This window comes from Colobus angolensis, unplaced genomic scaffold (assembly GCF_000951035.1).
Source record: "Colobus angolensis palliatus isolate OR3802 unplaced genomic scaffold, Cang.pa_1.0 Scaffold59, whole genome shotgun sequence".
Classification (NCBI taxonomy): Eukaryota; Metazoa; Chordata; class Mammalia; order Primates; family Cercopithecidae; genus Colobus; species Colobus angolensis.
The window spans coordinates 5,952,556-5,978,799 of NW_012119487.1; the positions used below are offsets into that span (position 1 = coordinate 5,952,556).

Genomic DNA, 26,244 nt, shown 5'->3' on the forward strand with positions numbered 1-26,244 from the left:
GTGATTATCTCTGGCTGTGTGAGCTGAACTTTCTTTAAATCTTCATGTTAGTAAAGTCCTTGTGCTCTGTGACCTCCAGATGCTTTTCTTCCAAGTTCCTGTTTAAATTGGTAAAATAATGAATTAGCCCCTCTGCTGGTTACCCAGTCACCAAGAACCATAGAGTACAATAAACTCACTGAGATGCAAATCAGGTTTACAGAAATTTTATTCCTTTTGTATTCTCTACGCAAAACAGAAAAGAGATTTACAAACCTTGGTTCTAAGAGTTACTAAGAAGATTAAGGACTAAGGGACCAAGTGAGTGTGACTATGCATCTGAGAAGAAGGTCACAACTAGGATTTACTGCATTTGTACTCAGTACAGACTGTGCTGAGCCCCTCACACATGAGCTTACATGACCCTCCGGACAACCTTGTGATGGGACACTATGATTAGCTCCATCTTCTAATGGAGGAAGTTCTTCCAAGAGAGGTTAAGATTTGAATGCAGGTCTGACTCCAAAACCCATATTATTAGTTACTATGTCCCAGGGCCTTTCTTGAAAAGAATATTCCATTTTCTCTTGCTTTTGATGGAAATTGTGTAATTTCTAAGATCTTCCCAGGAATATTGCGATTAGAAAATTTTGCTAGGGTCAGATTCAATGTTCTTTTCTCTATGAGCATTTGTCTCTCATCTTTTCCCTCCTGCCTCCTTAGCTATTCTCCCAAATGCAGGCTGAATTCATATCCCTCTCTTCCAGACCCCACTTCTGACAGCACTTGCCATGCTAGACCATGGGCTTCCTTTGCCTGCTTCTCCCCACCTGGACTGCTAAGTCCTTGTCGGTCAGACCATGTCTTATCTGCAGTGTGTGACCGTCACTCCAGGACAGTGAGAGTGCTCAGTGCATAGTTGTTGAATAAGTGGATAAGTAGATCCCTGGAAGATGGAAAGATGAATTCATGAGAAAATGCTCAGTGAGCAAAAGGTTAAATCATTCTCCAACTAATTTAATCCCTCTCCATTATCCTCAAGTTAGATACTGGTCTGTTCAATTTCAGTTCTGAAAAATGCCTGAGGGTTGATTTTATTAGGAATAACCTGTATTAGTACCTAGTATAAAATCATGCCTTATTATTCAGCCCCTACTATATACTGACTATTATCTGTCCCTGCTTGCAATATGGACAGGAGCAGACCGGAGCAGAGCTGTTGAGACTGTAGACTCTGGAGCCTATGGAGTCTCTGTTTAGGTTCAAGCCTCAGCTCTTTCATTTTCTAGCTGTGAGAAGATCACTCAAGCTCTTTGTGCCTCAGTTTCTCTTACCTGCTCTGTGCTTCAGTTTCCCTATCTGTAAAGTGGAGATAATAATGGTACTTATCTTACAAGGTTGGAGGGTTAATGGAATTATTATCTGTATAATATTTACCCAGTACCCAGCATTAATTGACATAAATAAATATTGTTTGCAGACAAGTGGAATAATTGTTCTGATTCTTCCCCTAGTCAAGACCTTCCCTGAAATCACTGGAACATATGAAATGTCTTATCCATTAGTGGACAGCAGAAAAGCCCAATCCTTAACATAGCCTTGTCCAAAGATGGGTGAGATCCTTGGAGCAGTGTGGGAGATGATGCTCTGTTGGCTACTTCCAGACAAGGTAAATAAATCTTGGGGATAGGTAGAGTGACATGTTGGGATCAAATTGCCCTCCTACCTGTAAGCTCCTAAAGCCCCCTCTCATCCAAGTGTCTACTTGCCTCCTCACTTTTAGGTTCTCTAGGCATGGCTTTCTTGAGCATCACTTTCTTGAGCCCTCCTATCATTGAAAGTCTCCCAGAAATGGCTCTGCTATCAGTCATTTACAGACAGACGGGGTCTTAGCTATCTTTCTAATTGAAGCAAAATTTGTTTATCTGATGCATGTGGATATTGCTGAATAATTTTTTCTTCTGGGAATTGGAAAATGATCACATAGCACCCCATAGCACTTGACAGCTTTTTTGCACATAGTTGACACTCAAAATAAGTGAATGAATAAAAGACATTATCAATGAAAAGGAAGACAAGTGACAGGGAAATTAAGAGAGAAAAATGTTAGGTCCTACACTTTTAGGTCCAAAGTGACAGTTACAAAATTACATGGAGGGGGAAAGGTACAGTTTTATGTGTAAAAAACACTAAATATCTTAGTCAATAACTAAACTTGCTATGAGTCAGTCAACACTGTGATTTTTGTAACCCCTGAACTCTTATTCAAACATAGGCTTTATTAATTAAAATATAAGACAAAAGATAGACAAGGGGCTATGTTGTTCTACCCTTTACTGCACTGATCATTGGCCACTTCTAGGTGCCTGGGTTGTTAGAGGGACTCAAAATCCTATAATATGAGAGGGATAAGTTTAGGATTTTGGTCCAAAGATGTGAAGACTTAGGGGGTACATTTATTCATTTATCATTCACTCATTTGAAAGATATTTATTGAGTACCTACTATATGCTGGTCTTTTTCTTTTAGAAGTTTCATTCAAGTATATGTGGGTGGCGGGGTTGGGGCATATAAATAAATGCCACAAACAATTATATATGTCATATATAATGTATTATATAATACAAATTATGTGATATTTAGCATGTGATAATGCAACACACATGAGTTTGTGCTTGTGTCAAGAAGTGGTAACTGCTATGGAGGGAGCCGGGCAGGTTGACATTGTGTGGGGCATGACGGGCTTCTCTGAGAAGCTGACAGCTGAGAGGACACCCAACAGAAATGGGGTGGTGAGCTGAATAGATAGTGAGGGAATAGTTCGAGTCTCTGAGGCAGGGGCCGGTCTGGTGAGTTTGAGGCATAGTGTGGCTGGGGCCAAATGAACAAGGGAGCCCTGTGGGGAGATAAGGTCAGAGAAGTAGCGGGGTCCAGGTCATGCCCAGTCTTGTAAACCCCAGTAAGTCATTTGGCTTTTATACTGGATAGATGGTCACTGTTCTCAAATGCATCCACATATCAAACACTTATTATGCCCTAACCTGTCCTTGAGAAACTCTCATTTTCATGGAGGAGATGAAAACACAAGTAAATATAACGACAATGCAATGTGATAATTACCATGGCTAACAAATACATCACCTTCTCTGAGAAGGCTGGAGGAGATGCTAACAACTCTGCCGGGGGCTGCAGAGAGGGGCACGCAGAGTGGGTGGGGTGGCCGTCAGTGACATTTGCCAAATATTTCTGGCCTGGCTTTCCAGGAGGACTGCATCTTCTAGCCCTGTCTTGGTTAGGTGAGGCCATGGTGCTAGTTCTGGCTGATGAATTGTGAGAGGAAGTGGTGGGTGTCTTTTCTGGGCTGGTACATTAACATTGCTGATAGGAGACACCCTAGAGCTTTCTCTCTCCGGAGGTGACTGGCAGAGTTCAGGATGGTGGCTGCTCTGCTCTGCCAGCCTGGGTCCCCCGGTGACTACAGAGTTTCCTGCTGACTCACAGTGGACATGTCATGTGAGAAAATGTCGTGTGAGAAATAATCTTTTGATGTTTGAAGCCCAGATTTGGGGATTGCTTTTTCCCATCATGTAACCTACTCTATCAGGGGATAGTACCAAACTTGACTTTAATGGATTATTCTTTAGGTGGAGGAGGCCAAAGTTCATTTCACACAGAAGAACTTACATTTGCTGAAACTATGATATGTACAAGAGCATGGCTTGTTCAATGAATGCAAGTATTTGAAGGGTTGTAAAATACTAAGTATATGGCAAAAGGTCCTAGGGAAGTGGTTTCCACCAAATGGGAGAATCTACAAGGAAACAGATTTTAGGTCAATATACAGACTAGCATTGCTAATAATGAAAGTTACCTGGGTGTCATGGTAAGTAGTGACTTCCTGGTCACTGGAAGTGTTCAGGTACAAGTGGAAACACTACTTAATGAGAGTGCCGAAGAAGGGATGTTAAGCATCAGATGAGCGACTGGGCTAGAATGAACATTGAGGTCTTCTCTTTCCTGATGCTTTATAAATTCTTGGTCTTAGTGAGCTTTGAGGAGCCAACCCACTATAATATGGCATTAGTTCCCTAGGGCTGCCGTAACAAATAATCACAAACTGAGTGGCTTAAAACAACAGAACTTTATTCTCTCATAGTTCTGGTGGCAGAAGTCCAAGTCAGGCATCAGCAGGGTTGATTCTTCCCTAGGTCTCTGAGAGGGAATCTGCCCCGTGCTGCTCTCCCAGCTGCTGGTGACTGCTAGCATTCCTCACCCTTCCTCTGCTTGTAGATGCATCACTCCAGTCTGCCTCTGTCTGTGCCCTGTGTTCTCCTTGTTTCTTCATATGGTTGTCTTCTTAAAAGTATAGTAGTCACACTGGATTAGAGGAACCACTCCACTCCAGTGTCATCTCATCTTAATTTAGTTACTTTTATCTGCAATGACCCTATATCCAAATAAGTTTACATTCTGAGGTCCTGGGGGTTAGGATTTCAACACGTCTTCTTAGGAAAGCAGGGACACAATTCAGCCCATAACAAATACTAGTAATAATTGGGCCAAGTTAAGCATTTTCCTTGTATTATTTTATTTATTTCTCACAGCAACCTATAAGCTAGGGAACAGTGATATTTAAGAGTCAAGATATTTAGCGACTGGTGTGGTTTGGGCTGCAACCAATCAGAATGGGGCATCAGTCAATCAGACTTGCTGCAGACAACCAGCAGGGCCCTGTGGTGATTTTCCTGTGATGATAGGTTCTCTTTCTGTCTCCATTATTTAAGATGAAGAAAATCAATCTCAGGAAAGGTCAAAGGATTTGACCAAGATTGCACAGTTATTGTGCAGAGGAGCCAAGACTGAACCCAGATTTTGCAGACCATGGTCTGTGCTCTCAGTGTCTGTTTTCCAGCCAGCTTTAATTAGGGTTTACATACCATTCTCATGAAAAGACTCAGAGCTCTAACAAGTCAACACTCTTCTCCCCCTGGGTTCAGATTTAGGACTTTCTGACAGGGATGACTTTGAGATTAATGTTTTCTCCACCAATTCAAGCTATCTCCTCAGAAATTGCTTCAGTCTCTCCTCGAGAGGAGGCTTGTTTGATGGCTCTTTATTTAAAAGTCTCCAGCCTTATAGTGTCCCTGAAATCAGGAGCAATTGTAACCCAGTAAACCTTGATCCTAGAGGAGCCGGGGCACATTTTCTAAACTTGTCATTTTCCAGAACAATTCTCCACTGAGCCAGCAGTTATAGAAACCCATGGCCTTTCATGGGCTCCCTCTGGCTTCATTCACTTCTCTGAGATCTCCCAATATGTCCTGTGCTCCAGTTCTACCCAAGGGATGGATGACAATCCATCCCTTGTCACACCACTGTCAACCTGTCTGCTTCTCTCCTGTGCTGCTTTTCTAGGGGAAGGCAGAGAAAGAAGATAGAATGAATGGTGTGAGGTGCTCCATTTTTCTCACTTTCTCTGAGGCCTGCTGAAGGGGGAAGTGAAACTAATGTTTATTAAATGCCTACTTAATCAATGTGCCCGTAGTGTTGCTAAGCTCATGTCACTAATTATTTCAAAGTGGCTTTCTTTCTTATGTCCCTGAAAACTTCATTTCTGCCTTCATTCTCTGTGGCCACCTTTTATTCTTCTGTACTGCCAAGAATGCTGACTGTTCTGCAGGTGGCCTCTTTCTTTGGCACTTTGTTTTTTTTTTTGAGACAGAGTCTTGCTCTGTTGGCCAGGCTGGAGTACAGTGGCATGATCTCTGCTCACTGCAACACCCATCTCCCAGGCTCAAGCAATTCTCCTGCCTCAGCCTCCCAAGGAGCTGGGATTACAGGTGTGTGCCACCACGCCCAGTTAATTTTTGTATTTGTAGAAGAGACGGGGTTTCACCATGTTGGCCAGGCTGGTCTCAAACTCTGGATCTCAGGTAATCCACCTGCCTTGGCCTCCCATAATGTTGGGATTACAGGCATGAGCCACCGCGCTCGGCCTCTTTAGCACTTTTTAGTGATGCTGTTGGACAGAATTTGCAGCTTGCCATGAGAAAGGCCTGGCCTAATGCTGTGGCATGTCTGGAAGTGCTGCATTGGATATGTTCATCTCTTTTAAAGAGGTCTTACTTGTTCTGGGACCCATTCTGTGTCTTTGGTATGAGACAGTGGGTAATGTTTAAACGAGATGCAAAACCTGTCTGCAAAGGCAACAACTTAGAAGGCTCGAGGGGACTAGCAGAGCCTCCTGTCTGCCCTTCACTCTCTTCCTGTATCTCAGATGAGTCAAAGAGACTAGAATAAGTAAGAGTCAAGGGCTAGAACCAAAATAGGCCAGTTAAAGAAATAAACTGGTTGTAGAAGCAGGATGCCATGGTCTGAATGTTTGTTTCCCCCCATAATTCATATGCTGAAATTCCCAAGAGGATGGCATTAAGAAGTAGGGACTTTGGAAGGTGATTAAGTCATGGTGGCAAAATTCCCATGAATGGGATTAGTGCCCTTATAAAAGACGTAGAGAGAGTTGGGCACAGTGGCTCATGCCTGTCATCTCAGCACTTTGGGAGGCCAAGGCAGGTGTATTTCTCAAGCCCAGGAGTTTGAGACCAGCCTGGGCAACATGGTGAAACCATGTCTCTACAAAAATTACAAAAATTAGCCATGCGTGGTAGTGTGTGTCTGTAGCCCCAGTACTCGGGAGGCTGAGGTGGAAGGGTTGCTTGAGGTTACAGTGAGCTGAGATTGTGCCACTGCACTCCAGCCTGAGTGACAGAGTAAGATCCTGTCTCAAAATAAAAGGGAGATAAGGATACTCCTTGCCTCTTCTACATGTGAGGACACAGTTAGAAGGTGCCACCTAAGAACTAAAGAGTGAGCCCTCCCCGAACTCTGAATCTGCCAGCACCTTGACCTGGGACTTCCCAGCTTCTGGAATGGTGAGAAATAAATTTCTTTTGTTCGTAAACCACCCAGTCTACGGTATTTTCTTTTAGCAGCCCAAGTGGACTAAGATGGGAAAAATAGGGAAAAACAGAGAAGGAAGGAAACAAAAGAGAAGGTGGAGGAGAAAAAAAATGGAAGAGTGCTAGGCTGGTGGAGAAACATAAGAGTTTCACAGGTAGAGTGAGAAAATAGAAACCGGAGGGATAGATAATACACCCAGGGCTCAACGATACACTAATAGTTGTGAGCAAGACAGATGGTTAATGACCCTACAAATGGGAGTGCAAGAGAGTTGCAGTAATTCGATAGATTGATACTCAAGAGATCTGTGCACTTCCATTGATTCATTTCCTCCAGCTTCCTTATCAATATAATTATCACGGCCAGCACCAGAGGTTTCTCTGGGTAATCTGTAAGAGGTGGATAACAGGATCGTCCTCAAGGCTGATTTAGTGCCTAGTTAATAAGGTGCTCACTCCCCTCTAGGGAGGCCTGTGGGGAGAGACTTGGGTCACCGAGGTTGGCTGAAGCTTGTGTCCTACCTAAAGTTGTTTTTCTTTTCCTCTTCCTCCTCCACATGACCTCCTCTGACTTTTGAGAGACTGGGAGGAAGGTCTGGGAAGGTGAGGAGGAAAAGAAGTAGCCAGAAGGTACCCACATGCCTTTGAGCTTTTTTCTTTTCTTTTTGTTTTTTTTCAGAGTCAAAATGGGGTGGAGAAGACCAACATGGGCCAGAGGGGCCTCAGGAAAAGGAAAAAGAAAAGGTGCAGGAGGGAAAATGAAATGAGTGTGAAGGTTGTTGGGCAGGGAAGGAGAAGTGACCTCCCGGGGTTGGGTGGTTGGTGCTTGATTTGGATTTTCCAGCTTCTGCCATTTGTGGTCCCCACTCTGTTCTTAGGGGTGATTTATAAACCAGAATTATGTCTGTGGAAAATGACACTCTTTTTTTTTTTTTTGGTAGAGTTCGTTTAAAAATAGTTTCCTCCCTGCCATTGGGATGCTCTGTCACTTGGAGAAAGAGGGTAATTATGAAAGATGAAGGTGTAATGTGATTACAGCCGGCCCCATTGTGTCACTGGAGGCAGCATGGGGTTGCTGGGAGAACTCGGAGCCAGCTTCTCTCCATCAGCGCTGGGCCTTTATTGGGCCTGTCAGATTTCTGAAAAGAACCCGAGGGCAGAAAACTCCCAGCAGACAGGACTCCATGGCTGGCCCAGAGCTGTCAACAAGGACATGGAATGGTGTGGGAGGATGTGCTGGGCCAACCCGGGTGCCGCCTCCCACCAGGTGCAGCTGCCCAATACCCCTGACCATGTGCTCTTTGATGTATCCCCATGTGGGAATCTGCAGGAAGGGTCTATGGTTTGCAACCTAATGGATCCACACTCATTTTTCAGCACATGCGGTCAGCCCAGTTTGTTCATGGCTTCGTGTCAGTGTGGATTAGGAGAAACCTCAGTGGCTGGTATATGGGACCCAGCTTCTGGTCTTGTCCTCGGGTTCTGCCTTGTACTATCTGGGAGAACTCTACTTGGCATTACCTTTCACAGAGACTCCTTCTTCAACTGGAAAATGGGATCTTGAGTATCAATCAAGGGAATGATACCAAGGGAGTAATGAGAATATCATGACAGGAAGTGAAGATTGGAAGTGAAGGTGAGGTCAGCTAGGTTGGAATTCCCACTTTACAATACAACTGGCAAGGTTGGGCAAATCTACTGCTGGGGGTGGGAGGCGTCTATTTTTTTTTAGGCAGATGTTGATAGAAAGTCTGTCTTGTAACTTTAGATCTAAAATTTTATGATGCGTGAACTAGATTTCCCTATGATAAATAGAAGCCTAATTTAAGTGAAAATTTATTTGATTTTTATAGGCTACAGAGAATTTTTAACATCTGTAAAGCATCTGACAATTATATATATATAATTGTATATATATACATAGATAGTATATATATACACTATATATAGTATATATATTGTGTGTGTATATACAATTATATATAATTATGTATGTATGTCTGTATTTGTATATGTTATATATATGTGTATATATGTGTATAAATATATATAATTATATATAATTGTGTATATAGACACACATATATAACATATACAAATACACATATACACACATATATAACATATACAAATACACAGACATACATATATACATAAACATATTGTATATGATCCCATTTAATCCTCACAAGAATTGATGAGATTATTTCCATTTTATAGATGAGGGTATGGGAATGATTTGTTCAAGATGCACAGTAAGTTAGAGCCAAACTAAGTCCTGAATCATATTTCCAGGCTCTCAGTTCAGTAGTAGACACCATAGCCTCCCTTTAGCAGCTGCCTCTATCCTTGAGAAGTAGGTAGGATATAAATAATGAATTCCTAATTAATCTACACCATTTTGGTCAGAAATTCTTCTAAGCACCTGACCTTTTGCTATCATTAATGTCTATTTTTCATCTGTGTTTCTTGAGCTTGGAGAACAGCGTGTCACCGTTCGCTTTTCAATTATTCTTCTTGAAGAGTCATATTACCTTTCCTCTTTTTCTTTTCTACATTTAATACAACTGCAAAGAAAGTTTCTTAGCAAGAAAGATTGCCAGCCAGACTGTAGCCCAAGTTGATGGTTTCTGTTTCCTGCCCACATCCCTTAGAACAGATTGAGAAATTGGTTTGAAATATAAGAAGTGGCCTCTTCCCTCATGGAGCTTATAATCTAGTTGAGAAGACTAGGCTAATATACACGAAACTGAAGAACAAGGCAAGCCAGTCCATTTTTATGTATTGAATTAACATTACTCATTTAAAATTAGTGTTTTAAAGGTGAGCAGAGATGAGTGTGGGAGACACGACTGGAGAAGATTTTGTGAAGAGACGGTATCCAAGTCCAGATGGAGGGGGATGGTGGAGGGTAGAGAGGAGTTGTGGGTGGGAGAGGGGGTGGCAAAGGTTATAAAATCAGCAGAATTAACTGGAGTCCCAAGGCCAAATGCAAGGAAGTATGGCTGCTGAAGGGACCATCTTCAGTCTTCATGAAGGCTTAAAGTCAATTAACACTGAAAATAATACATACATACTTCTTGTGTGCCTGTTAGATAAGGGACTGGTCACATATTAACATATTAGCAGATGGACCACTGGATATCAAGCTCTGGAAACACTACTAATATGTGCTAAACATGGGCTCAGAACTTGTAAGTAATTATAACTGTAAATATAGGAACTGATTGCTTGGTTTTTTTTTTCTTAGAAAATTGAAACCCTTTAGAAACAAACAAATCTTAGGAATAGTCACCTTTGAAAATTATACTCATCCACATCCAGAATACAAGATAAATTTATCTGCCCTAAAAATGTCAAATGACAGATTCAAATATCAAATTCATGCTGCTTCCAATTATATAGCATAACTGTATTGGAGTTGATCCTTCCAGCAGTAAGCAAATAATTGCTTTCACATATTGGATAGCCATCCATTTCTTCAGATTACTTGTGTGCTAGAAGTGGCAACATATTAAAAAGTTCAGCTCTAGTGGTCTAAAGGAGTTATTTACTTCATCGTGTACCTTATGTCTTTTAGAGCATTAAATAGCACCACCCTGACCCAAAGACTACAAGCAGGTGAATTATACCTTCTAGTGCATGAAATAACATAACTATTTTCTACCTGAAGTTTGAGGAAGCTCTAAGAGTACTGGTATACGGAGCAAAACCTGCTTAATTAAATTCAGTTACACACTGATTGCATGCCAGGAACGGGAGTAGGTTCCATTCCAGATGATGAGGTCAGGATAGAGAAGTCTCAGGTGACTCCCTGTGTGACTAGGAGAAAGATATTCATATAACAAGAATAAATAGCAGGCCATGAGGAGTACCATATCAGAGATATGGGAACTTTTTCTGGGAGTCCAGCAGAAGGAGGCATTTCAGATGCAAGATTTCTCTAGAGAAAGACTGATGGAAAAGGTGGCTTTTGAGCTGGGTTTTGAAGAATGAGAAAGATTTTGAAAGGAGGAGGCAATGGAAAACGCAGTTGAGGCCAGGCGGGGTAGCTCACACCTATAATCCCAACATTTTGGGAGGCCGAGGCAGGTGGAGCATGAGGTCAGGAGATTGACACCATCCTGGCCAACATGGTGAAACCCCGTCTCTACTAAAAATACAAAAATTAGCTGGGCGTGGTGGCGCACATCTGTAGTCCCAGCTACTTGGAAGGCTGAGACAGGAGCATTGCTTGAACCCGGGAGGCAGAGGTTGCAGTGAGCTGAGATTGTGCCACTGCACTCCAGCCTGGTGACAGAGCGAGACTCCGTCTAAAAAAAAAAAAAAAAAAGGCAGTTGAAGCAGTGTAGAGACATGTTTGTAGAAGGGCTTGGTTCCTGGGATAGTAAAATGTAGGGGTGATTGTGTTCAGGGATGAAGTGTACTAAGATGTCGGAGAGCCTTGATTGGCATTTTTAGAAATTTGCTTTGTATCTGTACGCTTGTTGAGCCAAGCCAGCAATGTTTTCAGAGAAGGGCATAACATGATTAAGAGGCCCTTTGACATCCGCAGTTGCAATTGGCCCCAAAGATGAATTTCAACCTGAAAAACATAAAAGATTTTCTCTTATGGCTTATCTTATTTTGCAGTTATTTAGTCAGTAAGGCTCAGATTAGCCTTCCTCATTACTTTAGAGAATGGTTCTTCAGGATACATAATTTCTTAAATTCTCTTTCTCCGACTTTCTTGACAAAATGCATTTTGCTCTCCATTAAGTTATACTGCATCATCTTTGTTCATTATTGTTAAAAGGGGTGCCAATGGAATTCAAATGTTCTTTTATTAACTGCTAAATTTAGGATATGTATTGTAAAATATTGGACTTTTCAATGTGTTCAATCTGAATAAAGACAAGAATTGACCATTTAGCTACATACAGCTGCCTTTCTGACAACGTAAGAATACAGATGGCACTGAGTGGGCTCCGAGGAACGTTGATTAGCAGCATGTTTTGATGGTTCCCAAAGTTCATGTGGGATCCACATAGGTTATAAAAAAGCCCACTAAGGGGATGCAGAACATTTCAGGGGGTTTGGGGTTTATATCTGAAATAACTTGGGCATGGTGTCCAATTCCTCTGTGGCACGATCTCGGCTCACTGCAACCTCTGCCTCCCAGGTTCAAGCGATTCTCTTCTGCCTCAGCCTTCTGAGTAGTGGGACTACAGGCATGTGCCACCATGCCCAGCTAATTTATATATTTTTAGTAGAGAAGGAGTTTCACCATATTGGCCAGGCTGGTCTCAAACTCCTGACCTCAGGTGATCCACCTGCCTCATCCTCCCAAAGTGCTGGAATTACAGGTGTGAGCCACCTCACCTGATCCCCAATTCCCTTTTACTGGAGTTCTTATTCCTTCAGCACAACTTCCCTTTCTTCCCCAGCCTTTGTGGTACACTGCTGTGCAAGACTCATTCTTTTGGCACACACACGTCTTGGAACTCTTCATTTGCCCCTCCAGAGCTTCTTTCTTTCCCAGGAGGTTACCATGCCCTGGAGCTTCCCATTCTGCCGAAGGGGACCTCCACCCAGAGAGCTGAGGCATGGAGGAGAGTCAGGCCCTCGCTGCCTCCCTGGGAGGCTGCCTGGGGCTGGCTGTGCCCCTCAGCTGAAGGGCACTGCTTTTCTCAAGGTGACCTTCTCTACACCACTGAGCAGGCTCTATTTGCAGGTTTTGGTAGCCTCTCACCCACATCTCTCACCTCTTTGGGGGCTGAAGGATGGTAACAGGTCACATTCAAAGAGACCTGACCACCTGGACACAGTTCTCTCACTGACCAACCTGTGGCTGTCCAGTGCCTGTCACTGCAGGTACTAACAGGAACTGGACTTCCTGGAGGGGCTGTTTAATCCAGATGTTTCTTCCTGTCCCCAAGTCTGTTTAGAACTTACCTTCCTCTGTGACTCATTCCCTCCATAGTCAAATGCCAAAGTGATAGGAGATACAGCATTGGCAATAAATTAATGCCTTCTGAAAACCTATTTGGAAACAGGTAAGCCTTATACCATAAATAACAGTGACATCTTCATTTTAACAACAGCCTTCAACTAACCTAACAGTGGACATGGTTCAGTGTGGCTTCATGCTGTAGCAGAGAAGAAGATTTATTGCCTGTAAAAGGTTTCAACATTTTTTTCCATATTGATCTTCCTACCTTTCCCCTTTTGAAAAGCACTAAAATGAGTCAGAATAACAGAACACCTGGTATTTGTAGAGCTCATCTGAGTTTTCAAGGTGCTTTCATAAACATAATCTCGATTGATTCCTCTACCAATTCTGTAAAGCATGTAAGGTGGGCCTATTGCTCCACTTTACAGATGAAGATAAGGCTCAATCCTATGGATAACAAGCCATGAAGTTGGTAGTAAAGAAGTGCTCTGAGGGTAATGCACGCTATCTCTGAGAAATTCACAATGTAAAAAGGAATCCAGCTCACATCTTCTTTAGTTTGTTTTTCTCATAGGGAGGTTGGAAAAATACAGTGACATTTAAAAAATAATAAAGGTGCAGGTTTATTTAATTATTTATCTTTATTTTTCAGGAAGAATATGTTCTCTGAATTTTTTTTTTAAAGTTTCAGCCTTCTACTTTGTCTGCTCTCTGGACACTTATAGTTGCTTTAGCGAGCAGCTGGCTGAGGTGGGGATGTGGGAGCTCATCAACATGGACTCCAAGCAGCAGAGCTGGACATGGGTTGAGTCTGTAGCTGAGGGTGAGATGAGAGTGAATGAAGCCAAAGCCAGTCATTGCGGAGGGAAACCTTGCTGTTTCTCTCTGTGGATTTACTCAACAATTGTCCTTCTCCAGGACTGGATCACCAGTCCCCATGAGGCTCTCAGATTTCCCTAGCAACAACTCAAAACTTGATTCTTTCCTTGGAGTTCTTAATAGGAAATTCTATTTCTTTGATCCTACTTTGCATTATCAAACAGGATTGCTGCAGGGAAATAATTATAAAAGCCTTCCCCCCTGCTGAGCAAGACACTAGCTCTATTCACTAAATAGAAAGCCCAAAGCAGGTGAGCTATTTCCCAAAAGAATGATTTTGATCATTTTCCATGTTATATTCATCAGGGGCTGTTAGAAGATAATTATGAGATAGTCAGTGACGTGTCTTTCTACCGTTCCAGAACATTATACCTTCATTAGTCCAGACCTACAAATGTGTCTAGAATGATCCAAACTTTTTATCTGTAAGATAATTCTACGGTATTAAGTCAACAAGGAATATTTATTGCCTTTCTCCAAAATAACAAGATCTCTGGGTTCTTCCTAGATGACCAACAACGTGGGACTGGTGGCTAGGTTTGCCCAAACCAGCTGCATTTGATTAGGAAGGTTCCCTTCCCAAGGTTCCTTTCCCAATCCCCACCACCTTCAGGCTAAACTGATCAGATATGATTATATGCTCCAGAGTTGCGCATTCTGCCCTGTCCCAATATGCATGCGCGGTTGCCCTGTGAAGGAAAGGAAAGGAAGGGCTTTCTTAGACTGACATGTACATAGTCTAGGCACATGCCAACCAGTCTTCTAAGGGCTTTATATACTACCTCATTTCATTCTCACAGCAGTCATACAGACTGCCATTACTATCCCATTTTACAGATGCAGAAATTGAAGAAATTGAGGTACAGAGTGGTTAAGTGACTTGTCTAAAAGTCACAAAGCCTTTAGGTGAGGGCACCAAGATTCAAAGTTAAGCAGCCTGACTCTACAGACCTTGAATGTCAAGAGCTGTATGCAGATGACTGGGAAACCTTCTTATGAGAAAGAATTTGTGACATTCATCTCCCTCTCTGAGCTCCAGCGGAACTTGTTTTTACACTTATCACAATAGTTATCTGCAGAGCTGTTTGTTTCCTCCCTGGAGGGTCCCTAGAGGGCAGAGTCTATAATCTAGTTATCTTTCATCGCAGCATTCAGCATAGAGCCCGAAGTCTAATAGGTCCTCTCTCTCTCTTTCAATACATATACACACACATGTGATGTGGTTCTAGCCATCCTTACCTACCCAAGTGTCCTGCATATTTCCACAAATTGGTCTTTCCTGCTTCCCAAGTTCCTGGAATTTTTCTCTCTGCAGTGCTATCTGGGAGAACTGCTGCTGGGAGTGTGTGGGGTGGCCCCGTGAGGGCTGGGACCCACTGTCATGCTAGCCATTGGCATAGTTTATTGTTTGGGTAACAAATGTCCTGCCTACCCACTTTGCAGCCTGTCTCACTGATAGCTCCAGGATTACAGATCTCCCCCTCAACCCCAGTTTCTCTTGATTACAGCTGCCTGTCACATTGTTTCTTATTATTGACCTTAGTAACTGTCAGACAATCCACACCCCCTAATTGTCTTTCCCTGCTACATGTCCTTCTTCACTGAGAAACTGGTTTCCTGGATTACACAGGACCTATTGGTCTCTCATAGATGCACCTGCTTCTCAGAAATGGAATAATCTTTGGCCTTCTTTGCCCTTGGACTTGATGAGGTGGTTGACTGTGAGCTAGGTCATAGGTGCTCCCCTCCAGGGGTCTCTGTTAGGGAGATTCTAGACAGGGGTCATTGCCTGGTGAACAGGTCACCTGCTTTGGAGACACAATGCCTATCTGTCTCCCATGCCACTTCCATTCTCGGGCTTTATGAGCTTGAGCAAGTCATGTGACTGCTCAAAGTCTCAATTTTCAGATCTGTGAAGTGAGGAATATTTATAGTGAGAATGAAGCATATGTAAAAGCATTTCATAAGCTACAAACTGGCACATAATTGATGGGAAGGTATCAACATTGTTAAAACATCAAATATAAAGAAGCACACGGTGTTCATTTCCTTGTGGGCCACAGGTTCATTATGGGCCATCCAACTGTGGGGTCATCTTTCCTCTTCCATCTTCCTCAGCCTCAGCCTTAGCAGGGTGCAAGTGGTAGGGTGGGTCATCACTGGGTGCTAAATTGATTGCTGAATTGAGCAGAATTGAGGATGCTTGAATGACTCTGAGTGGCAAATCCCATGGTGGCATTTGTGGTGCATCTTCTCGACCCAGGGTATAGATGAGTACCATTGCTTCATGCAGATGATCAGTGACTCCCAGGGAATGGTCAACCCTGCTTTCCAGAGTGGGGCTGATAGGATATGAATCGAGATCTCAATCCCTTAGGAACCATGAGGATTCCTAAAATATTCCTTGGTTTTTCTTGTGCTGTGTTGTCCGTGAAACTGGATCCTAAGAAACCAGAGAGGATCCAGGGGTTGGAACAATCCACCCGGATACAGCAGCTGGACCTGAGGCTTCAGAGGCAAGCATCACAGTCCAAGGTCAAGGCAGGCTGGCCTGAGCAACGCTGGAGCATGGGGCTGTGGGACTGGGTGGATAAAGCAACTTAAGAGGGTGCAGCCAGGGACAACTGAAACTCACAGAGCTGGATTAGCATCATTAGTGTCAGAGCCAGAAGGAGAGGAGGCACTCAACAGAACCAGGTGTGAATCTCATAAGTTCCAGCCGGCCAAAAGCTATGGGCCTTGTGGGTTAGAATGACTGCACCAATGCCCTAAAGATAAATCAGTAAGTCTATATTGAAAAAAAATTTTTTTTTTCTGATTAGAAAATCTATACATATTTATTGTAGAATAACTAGAACAAGCAGAAAGACTGTATTTTTAATTACTGATTTTGGTGGGTTTTTTTCCACTTTTTAATCTGTGTTAATTTCCATAATTGAGATTGCACCCTATTTCTAATGAATACTTCAAACCAACAAGTCCTTGGTCTTGCTGTCTCTGGGAAGCACTGCCCAGTGACTCTGCCCAGACTTGAGCAGGCCTGGAAGGCAGGTCTAAGGTTGACTTGGGTCTGCATTGGAAGCCGGGTTGCACTGTCAAGCAGGTCTGATATGCCGGGCCTGGACAGGCAGTGGTGGGAGCTGGGCAGTTCCCAACAAGGGAACAGCTTCTGTACTTTCCCCTCTGCCCTGGCGCCAAGCACACATCTCTGTCAGTGCAGGAACTTAGGTTAGTGTTGATGAGGAGACCAGCTTCCTCTCCATTAGCAGATGTGCAGAATTGTGTCTAAACCCCAGAGCTGTTGTAAGGGGCATTTGGTTTGATCCTGATCAGAATAATGAACCGGGCTGATTAGAGAAAGTCCTATGGGAGGGAAAGGTCTGCTCTACCTGACCCTGGGGTTTCTGACTAATCTGAACAGCAGGGCCCTTGGGCCAGTGGACCTGAAGCTCGGGGTGGGGGGGAAATAAATGTCAGCAAGCATGGGAGTGACTGGACTGGAGGCCCAGCAGACAGGCTACATCGGGATGCAAACCCCCTGATTCCCATTCTCCACCCAGCAGCAGCTAGTTGCCGCCAGAGTATCAGAAGCTTCAAAGGGGGTTAGAAGGGACAGTGGCCAAGTGTGAGTGGAGCACAGTAACCACTGGCTTCTGTCTGGAGCACGTGCTCAGAAAGAGCTTCAGATACTTGGAAACTAAGCAAAAAATATCAAGCCGAAGAGCCTGGAGGGTGACTCAAGCCAGAGGGCTCTAGTAGTGTTGCCTCTGTCAGCAGACCTGGGGGCCCAGGGGAGGATGGGTTCTTGCCCTCTAGAGAGATTCTGGGAGTAATTCTCATCCCAAGCACTATAAGCAGACCTCAGGACTCAGATTTGTGGATGTTATTTTGGGCTTATGAAACCACTGTCGAAGACCTTATGTTAAGAATACTTGAAGTAGAAGACAAGACAGTGCCATAGGTGTGGAGCTTGGGAATCATACAGCTCTGGAATCTAGTCTGAGTGTACTAGCTGTGGCACTGTGTGCAAGCAATGTATTTTCTCTGAGCCTCCGTTTTCTCATCTGTAACATGGAAATACTTAATAATGGCATTGATCTCACAGGGTGGTTTTAAGTGCTTAATATATAATAGATATTAAGTATTTAACATAGGGCCTAGCACAAAGTAAGTGCCCTAAAAAAAAGTACTAGCCTGACCGATAGTGTTTTCTGAGGTGCCATGTGGAACTGAAGCTGAATGAGCTCTTACCATCAGGAGTGTATGATATGACTCTCCTGGGTAATTCATGAGCATGGAATGGAATCGGTTTTTATAAAAATCTATGACATCAGTTCCTGGAACAGTGTCCTCCAAAGCTGAGAAAATGGCCTTAATTGACCACTACTGAGCAAGGTAAAATGGCAGCTGGGAGCAATGGGATCTGTTTGCACCCTTTCTCCCCACACATTGTCCCCCATCACTGCACTTGAATTTGCAAAGAGTAGCATTTTTTTTTTTTTTTTTTTAACATTTCCATAGGCTGGGTCTGGGAACCTAGGGTCCATCAGGCCCTTCTTCTCTAAGCAGTGAGTAAGGTGAAAAACAATGATGAGAGTTTCAGGGCATTATTGGGGTTAAACAGCTGTCACAATGCAGGAAGTCATAGCTTCCGTGGTGCCTATGGCCTTGCATCATTGGGATAAGGCCAGGATTACAGCCCCCTCGCATCACTGGGATAAGGCCAGGATTATAGCCCTGGGTGGGCCTCAGTCTCTGCCACTTGTAAGGTCAGGGTTCTTTAAACCATGACTTGCCTCCATGCTGTTGTTGGGTCCTAAATCAACCTGGAGCTGGGCTTTTGGCTACTAAAGGAAGCTGTAACGGGAGCCCGCTGAGGTCAGGGAGACTCAGCCTCCAAGATAGCGCAGCATTTATATTCTTCTAATTTAGTTACCTCAAAAGATGAAGTGTTTGGAGTGGTAGATTCCCTGAGTAGTCTGGAGAGGACACTTTTCTGGCCACACAAAGATGTGCTGAAGGAAGAAGCGTATCTCTATGGGTAATATTAGCAACATAAGGTGAAGTCTAATTTGCCTTCCAGGGGTGTTGCTTCTTGCTCCTGGGATACTGGAGTGCTGCGTTTCCTCTGCTGCCTGAATCTACCAGGGCCGCAGTAGCCACTGGGGTCCACTATTGGTGCTGTCTCTGCTTCTCATGCCAGCCTCTGCACCCTATGGCTCACAAGGATGGATGAGGAGGTGGTGGGGCAGCTGCCCTTCTCTCCTCCTTTAGTGCAACCTCAGGAGAGCTTGCAGAGTTTCCACGGGCAGAACTTGAAAGTGACAGGACTGACCTGATGCATCTCTGAATCTCCCTAGTCAGATACAAATCATAGCCTTTGTTGTTTATGCCAGGACACTCTGGCTCAAGGAAGTCCTGTTGCATCATGGCCAATTTAGAAAAGGAATGTTCAAGCACATTTACTCTATTGACCTTAAAAATGCATTTTACTTTGTAACCTAATACCTAATACATCTTTAATTATTGTCTAGTGTGTGTGTATATATGTACACGTGTGTGTGTATGAAACCAAAGACTCACAGAAGAATATTTACCTTTACTAAATGCCATGGATTCTAGAATCTTCTGATCCCTAGTCAGACATATTCTCCATTGCACCACTGACCTGCACAATGTCATGCATTCTAATCTATTTGTTCTATTCTCCTCAAAAAAACACAGGTTGTCACCCACTAAACAGGTTTCATGATCCACCAAGACATCACAACCCACAGTTCAACAATCATTGCTCCAGAGCAGCACTGTCCAATGACTATACGATGCAAGCCACTGAGTGTGAGCCATGTATGTAATTTTAAATTCTCTAGTAGCCACACTAAAGGGGTAAAAATAAGCAGGTAAAATGAATTTTGATAATATATTTTATGTAGCAAAAAAATTTTACATAGCTAAAATATTATTATTTTGACATGGAATCCATATAAAAAGTATGAGTGATATATGTTGCTTTTTTATACTACGTCTTTGAAATCTGGTGTGTATTTTTACACTCAAAGCACAGGATTAGGCACATTTTAGTGCTCAGTGGTCCCATGTGGCTGGTGGCTACAGTGTTGGGCAGGGTAGCTTTAGAGGCTAGTTCATGAAGAAGAACCAGGAGTTTATCATGGTTTTTTATTTTTTATTTTTTTTGTTTTTTAATCATGGTCTTTACAGGTATATGCGGTACTGGCATCATGTTTCGTTTCCTTCCTTCTTTCCTTCCTTCCTCCCTTCCCTTTTTCTTTTCCTTCCTTCCTTCCTTCCTCCCTTCCTTCCCTCTTTCTTTTCCTTCCTTCCTTCCTTCCCTCTTTTCCTTCCTTCCTTCCTCCCCTCTTTCTTTCTCTCCCTCCCCTCTTTCTTTCCCTCCCTCCCTCCCTCCCTTCCTTCCTTCCCTCCTTCCTTCCTTCCTGTCTCCATTTCCCAGGCACCTCCTTCCCAGCACCAAAAAATGCATTACAGCAGAATGGATTTGGGATTGGTGTCTAGATTTTTAAATAAAAATCCTATCATTTTTGTAGCTTTGGGGATCAGTTGAGAGGAAAGGTAAGAAGGTAGACATTGTACTTCTTTAACCTCAAGATGTGTAAGTTGGTGAATTCAGCAAACAATTATTGAGTAGCTATTGTGTATCAACAGTAAATCAATGCCTTGGCATCTAAGGGATTTTTGAGGGAAGCTTTTCATCAGATCTAGAAGCTAATTTGGTTAGGGCTTGTCCCTCTTTGTCCTTAATGGTCTTCCTTTTTAATTCTTGCTGTAATAGGGGCTGTGTATCCCTGTATAGCTACTGCTGACCAGCATCTCCTACTCACCACGTAAGTCTGGTAAGATGTGGTGGAGGAAACTGATATAAGCTGCTATGGCTGGGTGTCAAATCCTGCTACGCTTATTATTGTTAATGATGACAGGACTTGCAGCTGACATTTACATAAGGCTTTAAAATTAAAACTTGCTTAAAAATACATCATCTAATTTAATTTTCCAAGGAACCCTAGAAGTCAAAGTTATTATTGTCATCTTCATATTATATATAAGGAAATTAAAGCTTATGGAGGTTAAGTAAATTGTTCAAGATTGCACATTTGTTCAAATCAACATATGTTTTTTGAGCACCTACCAGGCATAATTTTATATGTTGGCCATATAACATAGAATAAAGTGTCCGCTATTGGCTGAATTCTGACTCAAATGCAAATCTCTTTATTTTGAATTTCAAGCTTTTTTCCCCCATGCTGCACGATTCTCATTTTATGTAAGCGGAAATGCTCACCAACTACTCTTGGTTTATTCTTGGTTTGACTTGACTCATCTGTCTGTCATCTACCATCACTTACTTAAACAATTAACTGGATATCCAGGGATAGAATCTGTTCTGTTTTCTCCATTTAGGGACTCCCTTTAAACTCATTTGGGACCTGAAAAATTAGGCACCCCTCCCTTGGGTTTTGAGTCTTCTAGTTTTACATTTGGTCCAAATAAAGCAGAAATCTGAGCCAAGGATTTAAGAGTTTCATCCTTCCATTTTACAGCTCAGTCCTCAGAGGGATATTTTCATGGTGCTCTAGAACATTCTATGATATGGGTTGTGATCAGAAGCAAAGCAAAGGGAGAAAAAAGTATTTGTAAGGGGTTCTTTGTGTCAAATAAATTATAGAATCATAGAATTAAATAGCATTAGATTTCTTTGCGGAAGAAATTTTCAGAGTCTTTAACATGCAAATCTGATTTGTGAATCATTGAGATAGATATAGATTTATATGTATATATAGATTTAGAATTGATATATAGATAAAGATACAGATTATAAATATAGATAAATATAGAAACGGGAGGTGGCATCAAGTGATAGTTAAAAGAACAGATTCTAAATATGGACTGCCAGAGTGAATCCTGACTCCAATGGTTGCTCTCTTGTTTCAGTTTCCTCATCTGTGAAATAGGCAAAATAGAGTTATGAGGATTAATTTAACTAATACCTACAAAGCACTTATAACAGAACCTGTGACATGATCAGTGCTCAGTAACTACTAGATGAAAATACTAGTATCTAGCTGAATTTGGCATGCAGATAATCCTGAATGTAAGACCAAAGGGCCTTCTTTTAAATAACATCTTATGAGATTAATACTACATGAAACACTCTTTGTAAAGTGCTTTCCAAGGATGTAGAGCACAGATTGGAATAGGTGGAGAAACTGGGTAGGGTCTAGAATATGGAAGAAGAGTTGTTTGTATAATGTCACTGATGGAGGAAAGATGTTTTCTCTAGAAGAATTTGATCCTTGCCATTGTAGTCTCATCGCCAAGAAGGCACAGGTTGGTAGCCCAAGAGCCTAGGAGCCCAGGGATAGCAAATAAGTGATACGTGTGTTTTTACTTCTGATTTTTCCCTCATGACAGAGATTGCTAATTGATCCCAGCACACTTTCCTGCCAACCTTCTCACAGTACTTTGTGCAACTCTACAAAAATGATGGAATATGTATGTGAGACACAGCCTACTTTATATCCCTGGGTCTATTATCATTTGGTGGTGAAAAAAGTGGCAGTACTTCACCACAACTGTTGCTGAAACCCCAATATATTGCTTCGACAACAAGTTCTATTGCACCAACAAATTCTCAGCCAGCTTTGTTTAGAATTGGCTCTGCTTAGAGCCTGAGGAAGTTAAATAACGGCCAAAGTAATGGTGGCCATAGTAATAGTAAAAGGGAGAAAGAAATTGCTGAATGGTAACCTGGATGACTCTTAAGAATAAACTCCCTCAGAAAGAATTAAGTCAGGGGTCCTGAAATCAGTATTAGACAACAGTCTAAATGAGAACATTTGTTTTCTCATATTGCAGACTAGGAAGATCATTCTAGTAGTTTAAATCATGTTATGTCCTGGAATATTTCCCACCACTCCCACTCTCAACTCTATGTACTTTCAATGAGTACAGACTCCAAGACATGGAATCAGAGAGCAGAATTTAGAGATCACCTTACACCTTTTTTATTTGACAGGTGAGGAAAACCAATTCTTAGTGGTAGAGCTGAGATTGGAATGCAGGTCTCCTGAATCCTGGTTCCATGCTCCTTACACTGTAGAATCTTCCTCCTTCAATGCTGGCTAATACTTCTCCTTTACATCCAAAGATAACCATGTTTTTCATTGAAATCTTTCAAGTTTCTTCTCTGCTTTCCTCTCGCTGTCTTTAGATAACACTTGTTTGGATCTACCATATAGAGAAGAGGGCTCAGGGAAACATCATTACTTAAAGGAAAATTCTTACTGCAGTAATGAGTTATTTTATATTTTGTAGCAAAAAAATATAATTTTCTATGGGAAGGAAAATTTTGTTTTAACTATTTAAAGTATTTTGGAGCCTCTCTGGGGTCCAATTTGGGCATCCTTATGTTGCATGTCTGTACATGGACTGGGGGAGATATGTGACCTCATCATCTGCTTTTTCTCATCAGAGCACCTATTCCAGGAATGGAATCTTTCACAACTCCCCAAAGGGCCAGGGGAGCAGCCTGCATTTTGCATAATCATCTGCGTGACATTCAGCAATGGACATTCTCAAAACTGCCTTTTCATTTGTGGACTGTACCAAATGGACCTTTAGGGAGGAATAAATCAATTGGGAGAAAAATCTCAACCTGAATCCTTTCCTTGGAAGTTTTAAAATATAAATTTGTTATTAAAAATATTTCAGTTTTCATCTCAACTATGTAGTGCTGAGAAACAATAGACACGTTCTCATGTGTTTATCTAACAAGCATTATCAAGTGCCTACCGTGTGTAGACAGCACTGTCCTTGGTATTGATGATAATATAAAACAGATTTAAGAACACAATCTGTTCTGCACCAATTTAGCTTAAATTCTCACTAAGGTGATACCATAGGTGAGATTCCCACCTTTTTCCTCTTCTCTCCCTTCCATGGGGGGTTGAACTAGCATCCACTCAGTCCTTTAGATCCTAGGAAGCTCCAGAATAAAACTAGCTTACTTGGAGAGGGCACTATTTCTCCTAGGTGGCCAGGAAAGTTTCCACTGACAATAACATTTTTTGTTTTTTTTTGTAATGGGGTCAGGCTTCAGGCAGAGGAGGAAGAACCCATGCTTTCCAGCACAATCACAGAGAAAGAATAGTGGTCAAGGTGGTAGTCTTCTGGTCCCTCAAGGGCAGAGCCAGAAAGCTGATGAAAACAGATGCTTGTGAATGGTGATTACTTCTAGGCAACCTAGTAAAAGGATCAGCCAGTCTTCAACTCTCACAGGGGTGGAGGCAGGGAGCAGGGGCTGTCCACATTCATTTCTCTTGTTTATGGACCATAATCTCTCTCTCTCTCTCTCTCTGTCTCTCCCTCTCTCTCTGCAGGCTACTGATGGAGGTAAGAACACCAATGTACCTTCTTCCAAGGCTTGAGATCTTGTTTCCCTAACTGGCAAGATATAGGAAGGCATCATGCGTGAGCCTCTGCCTGTGGGGAGGGGGCCAGGGATATGGGGTTGCTGACTGGGAGTGTTGAAGCAGGGCCTGCACATGACGGGTGAAGGAGGCATCCACAGAGGACAATCTGTCCCAGAGACAGGTCTGCAAGGGGTCATCTAAGTGAATGGCAATATTTACCCTTGAGATGCTGACCCTATAGTAAAGAACTCTGAGAACTGTCTGGTGAAAGCTGATGGCCAAAGGTGGCCAAAGTTAGCCAAAGGATAGAGGAACTGACTGGTCCCATTTTCTAGGCACAGCAGGAGAAAACGCTGGAACAACTGTGGTTAGAAGTAATAGCAGGGAGCCCTGCACCAAGGAAGACACAGAAGAAAACCCTCAGCTCCAGAAACAGGAATCCAAAACTTGCCCAGGCAGCAAAGCCACCCCTGAGGATAGAAAACAGGCACCCTGAAACACCTCCATTACATTTTCCTTTCCCTTCTTTCTATAGCCTTTTAAAAAATGTCTCCCTTGTTCTTATTCCCCATTATCTTTCCTACTCTCCTTTCTTTCTTAATTTCCTCCTTTCATTCTCTGTTCTTTCTCTGTTCCATTTTTCCTTTCTTCTTTCAGTTTTCCCATTATTTCGAAGCTTGTTCCTCTTGCTGAGTATTTTTTTTTTTATTGCTTTAGTTTCCATGCTATTGTATTAGGAACCTAGGGGCCTCTGCTCTGCTTCTTATATGCTTATAACCTAAATGGAGCCGAGACTGCTGGACTTCACCCAGTATTCACTTTCCTCTTCTCTTTTGGTGGCAAACACATAATGTTATTTGGGGCCATATTGCATCCAACTCAAAGACTGCATAACCCAGTCTTTCTTGTTAGGAAGTGGCCAGGTAATCAAGGGAGGGCCAATGAGATGTAAGTTGATTATAATGTGGGACTCTGAGAAAGTTGACCAACTGTGAAATGTAGGAGCTGACCAGCTGATAATTGCACCCTTTTTGCCCTTTCATCTTCCTACTTCCTGTTGACTGGAACATGGGCATGATGGCTGGAGCTCCAGAAGCCACCTTGGACCATGCAGTGAATGTGAGGATGAAAGCTACACAATCAGAGGAGTAGAGGGAAGACAGAAGGAGCCTGGGTCATGCTGACACTATGTGTCCACAATACTAGTGCTGAACTGGATGTCTCTGGACTTCCTGTACATAAGAGAGAAATAAATTTCTATATTGTTAAGCCATTGATACCTCCAGTCTCTGTGATTATAGCTGAACCCAGCCCTAGATGATTCACTAACCTCATCAAAAAATATTTCACATGCTCCACTATCCCCTCCTAGATCATTTCCTCTTCTGTCTTCACTATCAAGTAGGACTCGATGCTTTGAGAATAGCCTGGGCACCATCATGTTAGATGGCTCATCTTAAGCAATGTAGCATCTCTCACTCTGTTCTCCATCCAGCAAACCCTTCACAGAAACAACATGGGACTTTGGGGAGTTAGGGGATGTCACAGTTGAAGGCCTATGTCCTTTGTACTTGCAGTAGAGCCTCCTACAGAAGTGTCATATGGAGAAGCGAAGGCAATATGTCTGAGGCTGTCAGCTACTGTCCAGGACCTTGGGCAAGGCAATGATTTATGAGACGCCTTTGACTCTGAGTGTATGAGAGGGCTTCATCAAGCAGACTTTGCTGGCTGTGTTGTATGTACATTCACAAAGTAATTTACAGTTCCCTTGGAAACATGAAAAAGTTTGGGTCTAAATTTAGAGTGTTCACTCTGAGCTGATGTAATAAGCTCAAAGAATATTCAGAATGAAAAAACATGGGACAATTCACTCGTCAATCTATAAACATCAAGCCCATCCATTACATCACAGAGACCAGTTGCTTCTTCAGGAGGTTAGTACCCTGCCTGCTTCTCACCGTCAAGGGACAGAGGGGAAGTGACTACTTTTCTGCCTGCTCTAGGAACTCTGGTCCTCAATACATTATTTTTTGGTTTACTCCTTTGCCTT

General features: G+C 42.6%; 1 protein-coding gene across 2 annotated transcripts in view; it reads right to left on the bottom strand.

Annotated features, from left to right (window-relative positions):
* The window catches only part of TNR (tenascin R), a 421,782-nt gene that overhangs the window by 90,290 nt on the left and 305,248 nt on the right, over nucleotides 1-26,244 (bottom strand). The gene's annotated exons all lie outside the window — the stretch shown is intronic.